A 15,880-nucleotide genomic window follows, 5' to 3' on the forward strand; every position below is an offset into this window, starting at 1 on the left:
TCCTGAGTCATGCAGTTAGTTAGCAGAGGAAGGATCCAGGTGCACACTCGCTTGACTGTAAAACCCATGTGCCTTCCACGATCTGAATGCCTCCTCTTCACGAAACAATTACCTAGAAGATAGTTTTTATTAGCGTCAAGGGAATTTCAGATGCTGACAAGAAAAAAGTTTGACCTCCCAATTAAACTTAATCTTGTGAAAATGTGTTTCTTTCCTTTCTCCTCTGGCAACACCTGTTGGGAGAGAGAGAGAGAGAAAAGGAGGGAGGGAGGGAGAGAGAGGGAGGCAGGAAGTAAGGACATGGAGGAAAGGGAGGGAAAGAAAGGAAAATAAAAAGAAAAGGTCCTTCTGGCCCACTTGTGACCTGCACACAATATCTGATTGCATCAGGCTGATGTGGTTTTCCCCAGTGAGTTATTTTCCACTCCTGGGACCAGGTCAGGAGAAGCTTATATCTTAATCTACATGCTTGTTCTTGCTCATGTTTCTTCTCTACTTCGTTCCATACACTTAATTCATCCTTTGGAACATTCGCGAGACGGTAGAAAAGTGGCAGTATAGCTAGACAGACAGAAGGGATGAACCAGCCTACATACAAATTTTCCTAGACTGGAATGCTGAGCTGGAAGGTGGCGGGCACAGGAGCACCTCTACCCTTTTCTCCACTTGAGCCAAGCGGGTAGTAAGTGAGGGCGCCAGCTCTGCCACGGAGGATACTGAGGTAGGTGATTGTTCAAGGTCACGTGGCTGGAACCCAGTTTAAAACCAGCAGCTATTATTTTTTTTCCTGAATCGAGGCTTCGTTTTCTGTCCATTCTACTCTGCACCCTTCCTTCTACCCTTCTGCGCTAGGAAGCCTGCCCTGACACACACCAGGTGATAAGGAAGGCTCCTCCAGAGCCCTCTATCAAGACATCTGATGACTTCCACCTCACAGTGGCTTGCTTGATGGCAGAGACAGGAACAGGCGCAGCTCATCCTGGTGGAGAGGTGAGGTGAGGAGGCAACCCTGGGGCTCAGGCTGGGGGTTCAGGCTGCTGGGGGCTGGACGTGGGACCCTTCTGATGCATAGAAGAAATACTTCTCAGGCCTCAGAACTCTTCCCGAGCAAACCTATGGTTCGTAGAAGAATTCTGGAGAGAGGATGAGTTATGAGAAGACAAGATAGCAGTAGAAACTTGAGTCCATATTGCTGGCAAAGAAGCGGGCATGGGGTCGGGGGGAACAACCCTAAAACCTTGATTAGATGAAATGTGTTTCAAGTGAGGCCTAAAATGCTCAGCCTTCCTGTCCATCATATGTGAAATTTAAGATGCTTTTAGTAGTTTTAATGCCTACTTCTATCAGCATGAGAACTGGTTTTCTCCCCCCATGGACTTAGGAGGGGCAGAGCCATGGGAAGGGGACCCACTGAAATAGCTCAAAGACAACCAGCTGGGTTCTGGTTTCCCATCAACCACACAGTGCAAAATTTTGCACTGTGTGGTTGATGGGAAACCATCATTTTTTTCCTGGGCCTTCTTTTCCTTACCTGAATAGGAGAAAATGTTCTCTTCACCTCTAGAATTCCATTCCAGTAGGGAAAGATGAGCTTAGGAAGAAGCTGGCCACAGACACTGATCCTTTAGCTTTGGAATGGCACCTCATTCAAGAGAAGTACAGGAACCATTCAGAGTCATCTACATGGTGCTCTTTGGTCCTACCCAAATCAATGAGTAGAACAGTTCTATCAATCAGTCTTAATGACTGTGGGGAGTTTTCTCAGAAGCCATGATAGGGTGCTATAGTTGCATGGTAATCCTCTACATTACCAGGAATGAAAGAAGCTATTTCAAATACACTTTGAGAAAAAAAAATTTTTTAAGGGCTCACATACTTCTCTGTGTATGTCATCTTTTCCCAGATGGATCCAAAACGAGTCATTTAATTTCCCTATTGCAGAGTGTCTGAGAGATCCATAGATCTGAGAGCTGGAAAGGGCTTCAAAAGATGGTGTGAGCTGGTCCCCTTTCTGCCAACAGGTGTAACTATGTTCTTTCCATTTTATAGATGAGGTGACTAAAGTTCCAGGGTTGGTGGTTTCTATAATGGAATGGCCAGAGGGTGACACTGGTACAGTGGTTGGGTGACCGACAGCCTTCTTTTTACTACACCAAACTGCTTCTCACAAGCAAAAGTTCCACCATTATGAAGAGAGCCACAGACAGGAAACACTAACGGGTTAAAATCAGAAATCTGGGCCACCAAGCTTGGTGAGACTTCACCACCCACACTCAGTAGGCACTCCACCTACTGGAGAGGCAAAGTGAAGGTGAGTAAAGCAAGGTCAACCAGAGGACTTGAGCTTCTCATTTCCGTAGTTGCCTGATTTTTTATGCAAGCTCTGTCTGGCCAACGATGGTTAGATAGGCCTTATCTCTGAGACTTTATAAAAATCAATTTATTGAACAAGTTACCAGTTTGCTAAAGAGGGAAAATTGCCAATGTGTTCAAGGTAACAGCAATTTCAAATACACTGTAAGCTGATTAGCTTCAAACACAGAAACTGCTTCCTGGCGGAGACCTGTAGCCTGCTGGCTGTCTTGGAGATTTGCAGAACCGGTCACAGGAGGTACCAGGCAGAAGCATGTGCAGCGGGTGAAGGACAGACCTTATTAGGACAGTCTCCCAGGAAGCAGGGGAAAGGCAAACAGAGGGCATTCCTTTATAATGATGGATTTGTTTTATTTTACATTTACTTTTTTCATTACAAGAGAATAGTGGAATGGTGTTTTTGCATTAACCCCTTCCCTTTTAATAACAAAGGCGATTTTTTTTCCCCTCTCTCTTTTTGGGAAAACACAGATCTGATCATGTCAACCCCTGTTTAAAAATCCTTCAAGGCTTCCTCTTGCTCATTTGAAAATGATACAACTCATAAAAATGGCCACAGCACCACTGACGTGGAATGGATTTGCCCAGGGCAGCTTTCTCAATTGTCAGAAAACAGTACACTTCTGTGTCTGTTGGCTGACAGCCTCTACCCCAAGTGGACCACCCGTCCTTCCACTCTGGGAACCGTGGAGCTCCCTTAACTTCAGCATCCAGGACAACAGGGGCTTGGGAGCTCTAGCCTGCGGCCTGTGTCTGCTGTGATGGGTCAAAGCCATGTCTCTGTGGTTGTCAAGTGAGAAGGCTGGGCACATCGGACCCCATGACCCTTCTGTCTCGCCTCCCTCATTTCTCCCTTGGGCATCTCCTGGACACTCAGGGCTACTGCTTCTCTTGGGATGTTTACAAGTCACTTTCTTCTGTCTAGAACGGTCTCACTCCCATTATGTCCCCTTTGTACTTTGGGTGTTATTTCTCATTCTCCCTTCAATCATGTGTAGTTGCCTTCAGCACATGTAGGTTGGATGGGTGGATGGGTGACTGACTGATCTGTTCCCTAGATGGCCATTGTTCTGGACTGTGAGTCCAGTGGCCACTGTGTTATTACCTTCTCTGCTCAATGGTGCTACTCTTGGAAAGGAAAGGCTTCAGATCCAGAGGATGCTTCTTGGCTGTAAGTGCAGAGGGGAAAGAGAAAAATAATCTAAATATTTGGAATTCCAAAAGTTGTGTTGTACCAGGTAACAGGAACTTTCCTATCTCCTCTGACTGGATGTGGGGAGAGGAAGAGGATGAGAATCAGAGTGAAGCAAGAAAGGAAAAGAGAAGTAGATAACCTGAAATGTGTTTGACGACCCTGGGGTGCCTCATGGGAATCTGTGACATTCCATCCAGAAACCAGTTTGCTGATGTCCTCAGAGCTTGTGGCTGTACATTATTTATTCTCTGGCCTCAGTTTGGGTTATAGGTCAAGTAGGGGACCAGGCGTAGGCAGGAGCATGAACTCAGTCTATAGGACAACATCCCAGTCCTCTGGAGGAGGAAGAAAAATAACTGGCTTAAGGGAAGAAGCAAGGGAGGAAATTTGCCCCTAGATGCTTAGAAACAGTTTAAATTGACAACAGCAGCAAGTTCACCAGCTCTCAGAGCATTTTGGGTTTTGTTTATCCTGCTCCTCTAGTCTCCTTATTACTCATTCATTGGGCACAAGCTTGCCTTGGCTTTTCCGTGTACATAAGTTTACAACCTAAAAAATGAAAGGAGCAATTTTACAAGCATTTCGAGGGATCCTAGTACCTCAACTAGAGCCTGAAATTAGGGGGTTTGAACATATGTCTACTTTCTTTCCACCTCCAAATGCTAGCAGAGTAGGGAATGATATAGTGTATTCCTTCCCTGCCAGGACAGAACCCCCTAAAGTGCCATCTGGATGAAAATACTAGGGTGTATCAAAAGCAGGGTTTTTTCCAAGAGCAATTTTTTAAACTCTGGCCCCAAGAAATGTTCTGCTGGTAAAAGGATTCATAGTTAAATAAATGTGGGAAACTCTGCATAGCCTCTCTTTTCACGGGCAAGCTCTGCTTTTTTAGTGAAGTGAGAGGCTGGGTTTCACACTGCCTGCCTGCAGCCTGGATGCACATTCAATTGTGCTTGTTCTGACAACCCAGGCAGTTGCACCTGGCTGTATGGGGTGCTTCCTCACACTCTGGGGAGCCCTCACCATGTTTGGACACCAGGCTTTAGGCCTGGCAACCACAGGAGAAGTGGCTGAAGACTCTGTGGATGTGGCTGTCCGCAGAGAGCAGGCTTCGTGAGCTGGGGTGGTGGAGTCCTCTGCAGGGCAAGCACATCATTCACCATCCCATCTGGGGTGATGGAGTGAGGAGGCCTCGATTAATAACTAACGCATAATCATTCTGGGACAACAGGTGTGAACACAACTCTTCTATACATCCAGATCTGACCTATAACAGAGGGACTCTGTGTTTTGTCATTTAGGGCCGGTAGGAGCAGACACTGCGGATATGTGAGGGTGGTTCTCCCAAGACTCTGTATAGAAGTGACATTGACATGTCAGGCAGGTCTGGACTGGCCTCTGACTGTGATCAGAAGCTCTGACCCTTCTTTGTCCTCCCTTTTGGTGAGGATAGTAGCTTCATTTATACACAAGGATCAAATCCTCCCCAAAATTTGATTCATCTATACATATACATTTGGTTAAAGTAGATACATCACAAGACTGAAAGATTAAACATTTATTGTTTTACCATAAATATTCACTGATGCTCCTACGTAATGTAAATTTCTATTTAGAATAAGTATAGTCTTGACTTTAATTAAAGAGAATGTTCTGTGACATATAAACAAAATATGGTCAAAATAATTTGGCTAATTTTGAAGTGGATCAGAATCAGTTCTAAACATCCAGCCTAGGTCAGTTGGATTAAGTTTGATCGATAATAATTATACTTTGGTTAGACAAGATGTTAACATTAAGGGAAAATGGTCAGGGTATAAGGGAATTCTCTGGAATGTTTTTGAAACTTTAAAATCTAAAATTCATTAAAAATAAATAAATTCATATCCTAAGCTCCTGAGCTCTGTTCATGTCACACCTATTTGAGGACCTTCCCTCATCCTTTAAGATTCAGCGTAGCTCACACAAACATCTCAGATTTTCTGTCTTGATGTAGGGATTGCTCCTCTGAGTCCCCAGATGTTCCTGCATATTCCCCACTTATACCTATCATTACTAATATGGTTTTCTGGCTATACCTCACTTTTCCCTAAGCCCCTTTTAGACTGTACTGCTTTCTCCATTTCACATTTCCTCCCAGGACCAATGCCACACTAAGCTCTATAATTAATGTCTCTTCAATGAATTAATAAATCAATTCAATGTAAACAAGTTTTTTTTATTAGCTTTGCTTTCTTCTTTTTAAATGGTGGCTTAAAAATATACATACCATAAAATTTACCATTTTTAAGTCTACAATTCAGTGGGATGAAAACCCATTCCAATATTGTGGAGTGTTTTACTGGTTTTCAATGATAAAAACTGGTCAGAATTTACAAGATCTGTTCCATCCACTGGCTCTGGACCTGGGGGACCCATGGCCTATAGAATCCATTTAATCCCACTCTCATTAGGTCCCTCACAGCAAAATCTGTTCCATCAAGTGTGGAATGATTTCATCCATTTGAGCCAGCCTGAATCTTTCAGCATGAGCCATGCCCAGGCTGCAGGCCCTTGGAGTTGGTTCTCTTTCTTTGGCTTGACCTCTTGGGTTGCCCTTTTACCTTTTGTTAATTTCTTCCTGGGGCTCTCTTTCCCATTGCTTGTTCTTCTGCCCTTACAAAGCCCACCACACCCATGCTTGGTGTGGCCTGGCTCTGGGACAAGGAGCCTGCATTTTGCCACCACCTTCATTATGGCACAGGTAACACCTGCACTTTCCAAACATCCCCTGTGGGCAGGCTTTAGTGGTAGTAATAAACAAACAGGCTGAGTCATCTTGAGGATGGAGACGCCCATACCTCTTCAAATGTTTAGGGTCACTCCTGTCTGCCTTTTGGAAAGGAGGGACATTTTCTCACAGTCACTCTATTTCCTACTTTCCCAGCTCTAAACACCTTGATTTGAATTTGAAGAATTTAGCACTGCCTTAGGAGTGAAGAAACTGGGCCCTACTAATTTTTCTTTTTTTGCCATTAACTAGCTATGTAACTTTGGTCATATCCTTTGTGGAACAGTATTTCCCAATTATTAAAAAGAAGGGATTGGAAATAGAGATTGAAATGTGATTTTTTTAATTTTTTGCAGAAGCTATTGCCTTGAATACCTTAAGAAGTTATATGCCAAATTGTTTTGCCTTATGTAAAAGAGTATGCTTTTATCTTTCGTCTGTTAATCCTAGTTTCATATAGAGGTTCTTGTTCTTTCCTTTTGCCCTCAGAAGGAGCCCAGTCTTATCGTGTGTGTGTGTGTGTGTGTGTGTGTGTGTGTGTGTGTGTGTGTGGCGGGTTGGCGGTCGGGGAGCGGGGTCCTTCTTTACTACCCTCTGCTCTGGTCCAACTGTAACCCCATCCTCTTGCAGAAGGAATGACTGTCCCAAAATTCAAGGATGCCCTTGTCCCTCGTGTGCCTCCGTCCTTCAATGGCTCCCCACAAATCTCAGGATAAGATTAAGGGGGAATCCAAACCTTCCACCTTTAATCTCTAACCTACCTCCTGGTCTCTGCTGTCCTCTTCCTATCCTCCCTACGAAGGTCCTGGCCAGCTTGGACCTCTCTCTTTCCCACAGTCGCCACCGTCCTGCCCTCATAACTTCTGTCTATGGTCCTCCCCTCTACCGGATGATGCCTCTTCTCCAGCTGCGCACAGATCCACCTCGATCATGGTCTAAGGGGACCCCCCCAGTGGGGTCGAGGGGGTGGACTGGGGGCCGGTCCTTCCCGAGGCCGCCGCCAGGGGGCGGCAGGAGCGGCTCCAGATGACAGCGGGAGGCCGCGAGTGGGGGAGGGAGGAGGGATCGAGGGAGCGCGGATCCCGCTCTCCGGATCGCAAACTCCGAGCCAGAGCTGTCGGCGCGCGCCCCAGACGCTGGCCGCCCGCGCAGCCCGACACGGAATCCGGGCATAGCGAGAGCCCGTGGAGGGCGGGCTCGGGGCGGCGCGGGGGTGGCCGTCCCTGCGCCGGTGCTTGGGGCTGCCCGGCGCCGGGAACCACGCGGGGGCGAGGTGAGGCTAGGCGGCCTCTGGCCGCTCCGGGACACGGACCGCCAGGTGAGCAGAGCCGCGCGCCCCGCGCTCCCTGCGCGCCGCCCGCGCGGCCCGGCCGGGTCGGGCAATTGCCCCAGCCCGGTGCCCGCTGGCTTGCAGGGGGATTGGCGTGGGCGTCCGGGCGCAGTGGGTGTGTCTGGGGTCCAGTGGGACTGCGCCCACTCGGGGTTGGGGAGCCAGTGCGCGCCGGGTCCGTGCCGACTGCTGCGTCCGCTTCTATCCTTCTTTTCCTTTCCCGGGAGTTTTGCTCAGCTTGGGCTCCAGCACTCACCCCTCCACCCTCTTGACTCCGAAGGTCTAGGGACTGGCAAACTTTGCGTCCTTGGGGTGGGGCATGAAGCTCCGTAAGTCGGGTTGGAAGGGGACCTGCAAATACACATGCTGCCAGTGCGTCCCCCACCCCAGCCTCCTTTCCTCCCGTCTGGGGCTCATCCAGCCTCAGCGTGGGGCCTTGGCCAAGCTGTTTTCTAGAAAGCCTCTGATCCGTATGTCAGTCTCTGCTAAACCGCTGCAACCCTGCGCCTCTGGGAGCCTAAGTGCTTGGGCTGTTTACACCCGCTTGGGGTTTTTTCTCAAGTGAAGCCCAAATACCTGTGGCCCCTTGTCACAGTACAGAATTAAGTTTTGCACAATTTTCACCTTGCAGTTTTAGAGATCTGGAAGTTAAGTTTTATTTTTCTTTCAAATAATATCAGCTTTGACTTAGGAAGGGAATTTCAGGGCGTTCTCAGGCCCACTTAGCATCTGGAATCTATGGGTCGAGTGAGTTTTTAAGCAGTCCACACCCAGCACCTTGTCCCCAGTCTCCACTATTGTCTACTAAAAGAGCATCTGTCTTTTCCTGCCTTTGCCACCCCCAACCGCACAGCGCATGACCTCTTTGGGAGTAAGTGAATTGAAGACTTGGACCTGGGTAGCAGAAGCAATCATTGGATGCCTGTTGGAATTTGGAATAAGTAGTTATCCGAGAGGGGTCCAAGGAATCAGTTTGTCCAACTCTCGTTTAACAGCTGAAGGCACCCAGGCAGGGTCTAAAGATGTTTTTCAAAGCTCACTCAGTTTTTGAAACCTGCGTCTTCTGCTACATTGATATACTTGGACTGGATTGAGTTGGAAGTGATGGAGTTGTTGCTGGGCTAAATAGGGTCTTGTATACTGGTCTCAGTATACAAAAGAATAAACATTTTATGAATGTAATTTAAATACAGTCCTACTCAATTCCTATAGATTTTTGTTGGCACCATAGTTGAATTCCTTTAGAAAACAAAATCCTAGCCCTTGAAATTAATGCAAGGAAGCAGATGGGAGTCCTGGGACTTTCCTATAAACCTCTGCAGTGCTGCAGTAGGGGTTTCCCAGAGGTCCTGGCCTGGAAAATGAGTTTGGGTGATCAGAACAGAGGAGCCACTACTGAATAAGCAATTATGCTGACCTCCTGTGGGGAGGGCTGGCCAGTTGAACTCATGTGCCCATGATTCTGCATGGGAGATCCCCTTGGTGCCCAGCCCTGGGCAAGGTACCAACTTGGTCTTATCTTCTTTTTAGCACCCTGTGCTATGAAGAAGTATTTTTAGCTGGTTGTCAGGGAAAGAACAATTCAGTCCAGAGTTTGGACATAAGATCAGGGTTGAAGATTTTAACTTGGAGTTTTTGTTTTTACCTGCAAATGCTTGTTATAATGCAGTCAATGTCCTAGAGAGAGGTTGGGTATTGCCCTGTCCCTCTCCATCCCCCACTTTGCTCTCCAGGGTAACACTTTTATTCTGGTTGCAGAGAAATTGTCTTGATGTTGGAGTGTCCCCTAAGTTGCTAACTCATTCACCACAAAGTCCCTTCTACATTCTTTTGTGATATCTCAAGGAATGATTTTCCTGCTCCCACCTTAAGCTTTGTCCAAATTACAGTAATAATCTCCCCTCTTGACTTCTCACCATGAGTTGCTTTCTTCATTTAAATCCATCTTCTTTCATGTTGACAGATTAATATTCCTAAAATTCTGATTTCACCACATCATTCCTCTCATGACATCACAATGGCTCCACAAAATTCATTTCTGTCGAATTTTTCTCCAGCAGCTATTTCAGAGCATCTGCTCTGTGCCAGGGACTGTCACTATGTGCTGGGGCTTCCATTATGAACAAGACCACACCACTGCCCTCAAGGAGTTGGCAGGCTCCTCGATGATAAATGACCATTGGAGAGAGAAAGAGAAGCAAAGAAATAACTACAAAGCAAAACAAGGATGTGTGTGTGTGTGTGTGTGTGTGTGTGTGTCTTGCAAAACATCAAGGAGATAGATAAGGGAGAGAATGTTTCTGCAAGGGAGAACCTAGGTCAGTTACCATTGGGTTTTGCAGTCCAAGCAGGAGTTCAAGGAGATGGGAAGACTGGGAGACGCGGGGTATGCTGACCAGTGGGAAGAGCTGAAACAAAGACCCAGAACTGTGTGTGCCAATGTTGAACCAAGGCCAGCCTTCATCTGGACCTTTCAGACGTTTCCTAACCCAAGTCTACTTTGTTGAAATGAGAGCTGCTCAACTCTTCTGTGCCTGAAACCCCTCACTCCATTTCCCATTCTCTTTATCTCCATCTTATCTGCTCTCTACTCTCCAGGCACCCCTGAAATTCATCAGGATAAAAGTGTTAGCCTGGAGAGCAATTTAGATTGCCCTCTACTAATCTAAATGTTGCAAGGCATTATCTTCCAGCCCATTTTTCCGTATCTGAATCAGAATTAGGATCTGGTGGAAAAAAAAATGAACAGGTTCTAGGGTGGAGCCAGGGCCTGAGAATTGGCATTTTAAATGCTGCTTCAGGTAATTCTTCAGGGAACTCGGGTTTGAAACCCGTTAGCTTGGGCTGTCTTTAAAAAGAGAGGTTCTAGTGATAGGAACAGAGTTAAGGTGCTGCTATTTATTGCAGATGGCACCTTCCTTTTTTACAGAGGCCTTACCTTGACTCTAAGGAGTGAGCAATAGAGACTTGGTTGTTCTTGCTTGGTCAAAGGGCATTCAGTTCAGTCCTGAAAGCAAAGACACCCCCTTCACCCTTCATCCTACCAGAAGATATCTAAGTTCAGCCCCATGGGACTCACTGTGAATTTCTTTTGGGGCTTGAGCAAGTGCTGAGGGAGAAAGATCAGGCTGCCTTGGTTTGAGAGCCCCAAATTTCTGGGGATAAGAAGGCGGTCAGGATTTACCAAATAGGATGGGACTTGACATGCTAGCTACCCTCTCATTCCCCAGAGTGGAGTCTGGCCATTGATAGATTCTCATTCAAAAGGTCCTCTTCCCACCCCATCCTCAGTCTCCCCACATGTAACAAGGGGATAGCCAAAGCCTTGAGGGCTGGGTGGGAAGCATTGCACTGGCACATAGTAGGTGCTCAGGGTCAGTTCTCATACCATTCTTCTTGTCTACTCTATGATTGGTCAGATTTGCAGTTGGCCAACTGTCAGTCCAGGGGATTGTGTCAGAAAGGCTGAATTTTTTAATCCTATATTTGAAGCCATCAAATGAGCACTCCCAGCTGTGCAGAATTAATGACTATCCATCCAACATCCCCTCCTGTCCCCAGTTTCCTTTTACATTTCCTAAGGAAGAACTAAGAAACAGGCAGAGCAGTTTTCCTTGCTGATGTGTAGTCATCCTGGAAGAGGGGGTCTCTTTCTGTTTATCTCCTCTTCTTTTCACTTCATCTTTCAGCCGAGGGTCCCACACATGGGGTCTTCTCCAGTGGGCCTTTCTGATCCTGAGCCCCAGTCTTCTTGGGTGTGTTCCATGGTCTGCAGGACAGTGAGACAGACTTGTGCCTCTGTGTCTTGTCCTGGAAGGGTGGCATCAGGCAACCCACAATGGGGTGGGCCGAGGGTAGGCTGCCCCACCCTCCGGGCTTCTTGGCCAGCTGCCCAAGGGCTGGCCAGCGGGGAGGACCAAAGTAATGAGTGATTAATGGGCGCCTCATCTAATCTCCTGCCAGGGGAAATGAAGGGCCAGCCATGGGCTGGGAGCTCGTCTTGACCTGCTCCAGGTGGGCTTGGAATGTACCCAGCTCAGGATGGGGATTAAGGCTTGAAAGAAGAGAGGAAATGAGATGTTAACCCTTTAGGCCATGGCCCTCTGAGCCCCAGCAGGGAAACAGCAGGGGAATTATCTGCAGGTATCTGATGAGAGGGGAGCATCTTCTTTGATATATGATGGGGATGCAGCCATGTGATTATGGGGGGGGGGGTGGTCACGAGCCATGTCTTTGAGTGAACCATTTTTGTGAGAGGCATGGTCAGGAGAGAGAAGAAGATTGATTTCCTGTGACAGTGGATAAATGGCCTGCTGGGAGGCTGCCCTACCTCACTTCCTTCTTGGAAAACTTCCGATCATATCAGCAAGTTACAAGTTTGTAGTTGCCAAATGTACTTTCCCCCTGAGGTGTAGCTCCTCAGACTGCTTGTCATCTGGAGGAAGGACTCTGGCCCTGGCTGGACATCCTCTCCTGCAGTGGAGTCTGCCTCCTCTCCCAGGTCAGGCTGGGCTCAGTAGTGCTCATGTGACTGCCCTGCCTCACCAGCTCCCTGAGTTCAAGCCTAGGTTCCAGCAATTTCCTTAACTAATGTGCTATAATTTTTCCATCCATTCAATGAGGGTAAAAAATAATGCATACCCTGGGTGAGGTTCACGAGAATGTAAAAATGCTTGAAAACAGTCTCAGGCACGTTCAAGGGCCACTTGAATGTTAGCTATCTTTTCCTTGCCTATCGGGTTGAATCCCAGAATCATCTTCTTTTGCAAATGATGCAAAGCAGCTCCTCCTACAGGGCTCTGAGGCTTGCTTTGGGTGAATCCAGGACTTAACTCTGATTGATCTTACTTGTTTGACCTCTGACTCTACATGCCTTGAATTCTGGCTCCTCCTCCAGCTGCAGGCTTGGTGACCTCCTGCTGCCCTTTTGATTACACCACCCTGCCCCTCAGCCCAGCCTCCACACTAGATAGGCAGACTGCGGGTGGGCTGGGTAGTGACATCTGCCTGGACTTCTGGTGGCACATGCTGATTCTGCACCAGCTTAAGTATGCTAGCTTTGCTGTGACCCAGCAGCCCCAAGTGAAATGGCTGAGGGTAAAGACTGCAAAACTAGCAGCCATGGGGAGTCTGGGCTGGAGCAGATCCCAGCTCTGCCCATTTCTGGATTCTCTGCACTCTGGTTCTTCATCCTGTATTACAGCTGATAAGAGTTACACTCAACTAGCGATTGGTAGGAGGATCAAACCTGACAGTGTACTTGAGCCCTTTTGAGATCATGTAGAGAGCTTCTTGTTGGTCATCTGTGAGCCTGGGGTAGTGGGGGAGGGCAGAGCAGTGTCCTGCTTTGAAATCTCATTACATGGAACAGACCAGCACCTCAGCCTGCTTAACTTACCAATATTTTATTCTGCTTGAATTTCAAAGGGTCTTCTAAGGGAGAAAGAGCTGCCATTTGCAGAGATCCATGCCAAGTGCTTGGATTTATCTGTGGGAATTTATATAATCCTCTCTTCAGTCTGTGTGAATAAGATATTATTTTCTATTCAATATCCCAGAAAAATTAGGCTCAGAGAATTAAGGTGCTTGCACAGGCTCACATAGCAAGTAGGTATCAGAGTAATGTTTGAATTCTGTCATCTGACTCTAAAACAGGTACTGTGGGGCACCTAACAAATCAGTGAGTTCCTCAGTAACAACAACAACAAAAAATCTCTCTCTTACATATATGCATAATACACCAATTGCCTGTATTGTTGTTTTCTCCTTGATATGTGTTTATATTTTAACTTAGCATGTGCACATTCATCTTTGAACCTCATATGCTTTTGGGTAAACATTTCCCACCTTTGACCTACTCATTTTTTAAGCATAAAGATCTCCATCATTCACTCCTTCATGGTTCCCTTAGCTCTTCCCCACCCTCTGTTAGGGATCTAGGTTGTTTCTAGTTTTTCCCTAACCTGAAAATTAGTACCATCAACACGAATGTTCAATTTGCTGCTGTTTTTCCGTTTCTGAAATGATGTTTCATTTTGGAAATTCAGTTCAAGGCCATGTGATCTCCAGGTTTAAAAGTAAGAGATGCTCAAGGGCTCACAGAGAGCATGCACCTGGAGGCCTGCGTGAGCGTATCAGAAACAGAACAGGTGTTTGCTGTCAGTCAACCCTCTCCTTTCCTTTTTAGTTCCTGTTCTTTCCTCAGGTTCAGGTTGGAGGAACTCAACACCTCCCTCTTAGCCAGGGATGTAAGAGGTGCCGTAGGGTGGGGTTTCTGAGTTCCATAGAAGGAAGTGATGTCCGTGTTCATAGAGGTCCCTTGAAGTAGAAGGTCTTGGCTTCTGCAGTTGCACCAGTCAGTATGAGTGACTCTGTATGGGCCTGGCTGTGTGTCCTGTCACTAATGCCTCCTGCTTTCTCCCAGCCCCTACTGTGCCTCAGGCGAAGGCCGGGTCCATTGTAAAGTGTGTGCATTCCGGTCCTGCGGCTGCCTGTGTGGCTGCGCACAGTTTCACCTGGAGTCATCTCCTCCTGTGTGAAATGGGCTAATAATCTTTGTACCTACCTTAAGAAGAGGTGGAGACAGTGTATGCACAGTGTGTGCTCAGTCCGTCAGCTTCCCATCACTATAAAACAAAACCAAACCCTGAAGATATCAATTAATAAGGAGGAAATGTTCATTTTATCTCATAGTTTCAGAGCTTTCAGCCTGTTGTTGCTTGGTCCTGTCACTGTGGGCCTGTGGCACCCTCATACATATGGTGGGAGCATATGAAATGGTGGCTGAGAAGCAACGAGAAAGGGAGAAAAGGGAGCCAAGGTCCAGATATCCCCTTTAGGACACACCCCCACAGGCCTCACTTCTACTACTGGGCCCCACCTGTTAAAGGGTCTCTCACAGACTGTGGACCAAGGCTTTAACAAAGCTTTTGGGGGACACTTACCCAAACCAAAGCATACCTGGAGTGCCTACTATTTGTGCCTCAGAACTGTCCATCTGTCAGATGAAGAAGATGGCATTCTTGCCTTGGAGGGAGAGGTACTTACAGCCTTAGGATGGGGTGGGTGACAGGAAAGTCACTGTGATAGAATATTCCTCTGGGGGACCCAGAGAAAGGGAATGGGACTCAGATTGGTGGGAATTCAAAGAAACTTGAGGGGGCCCACATCCCACCTGGAGGAAACAGTGTAGGAGAGGGGCAGGGAGAAGCCAGTTGTGTTTGATGGGAAGGCTACATTCTTGAAGAACTTCACAGAATTCAGATCTCTTGTAATTCAGACCATTTCCCCCACAGAATACATGAGAAGCGGGCGCGTGTGTATGGTGCGGTCCCAGAATGCATCACGTTGCTTTAATGTTGCTTCTTGTCTTGACAGCGGAACCTCCAACATTGCACAGTGGGCTCCCTCATGAACTGCCCCCTTGGTAGAATGTGGTGGTTTCCTGGCTGTTTCTGTTGTTATCACCATCGTCTCAGCGTGTTTGCAATCTGGCACCAGCACCACCATTTGATGGACTGTCTAGATCAGGGGTCAGCAGATTTTTCTTCCCCAAGGGCCAGAGAGTTACTATTTCGGCTTTGCGGGCTGTGTGGTCCCCGTTGCAACTGATCAGCTCTGCCTTTTGAGCAGGAAGAAGCCGCAGACAATCCATAAACAAACAGGCATTTATGTGTTCCAATAAAACTTTATTTATGGACATGACATTGCATTTCATCATCATGGTATTATTTTCACATGCCGTAAAATATTCTTCTCTTGATTTTTATCCAACCATTTGAAAATATGACAAAACCTACAATGGGTCAGGTTTGGCCCACAGGCTAGTTAGCTGATGCTTGGTCTCAGTGATTATGATATTTGAAAATTGTTTTAAATTATAAAAAGAATGGGGTCTCTCACCCCCCATAGTGCCACAGACTGTGGACTAAGCCTCTAACAAAATATCCCAATAATCAACAAAATCACAGAGGTTCCAGTGCTCATGAGAGTATAGCTCAATTCACAAGTTCTAGCAAAAGATTGTGGGTATTTATCAGTCTGCATGATACCAACATAGGTGATCATTTTAACCCAGTTTGTAATTCTTTAAGTAGTTAGTTTAACGAATTAAAAAAAATTTAAATTATGTTATTTTGGGCTGGGTTGTAGCTCAGTGGCAGAACACTTGCCTAGCATGCGTGAGGCACTGGGTTCCATCCTTGGCACCACA

General features: G+C 46.8%; 1 protein-coding gene across 1 annotated transcript in view; it reads left to right on the top strand.

The window, feature by feature from the left end:
- The first annotated feature begins 7,628 nt into the window (after positions 1 to 7,628).
- Positions 7,629 to 15,880, top strand: part of Thsd4 (thrombospondin type 1 domain containing 4) — a 598,160-nt gene continuing 589,908 nt past the window's right edge. Inside the window, exon 1 of the mRNA XM_077109034.1 lies at positions 7,629 to 7,656. The gene's annotated coding sequence lies outside the window, so the exon portion shown is untranslated. The remainder of the gene's footprint in view (positions 7,657 to 15,880) is intronic.

This window comes from Callospermophilus lateralis, chromosome 3 (assembly GCF_048772815.1).
Source record: "Callospermophilus lateralis isolate mCalLat2 chromosome 3, mCalLat2.hap1, whole genome shotgun sequence".
NCBI classification, from domain to species: Eukaryota; Metazoa; Chordata; class Mammalia; order Rodentia; family Sciuridae; genus Callospermophilus; species Callospermophilus lateralis.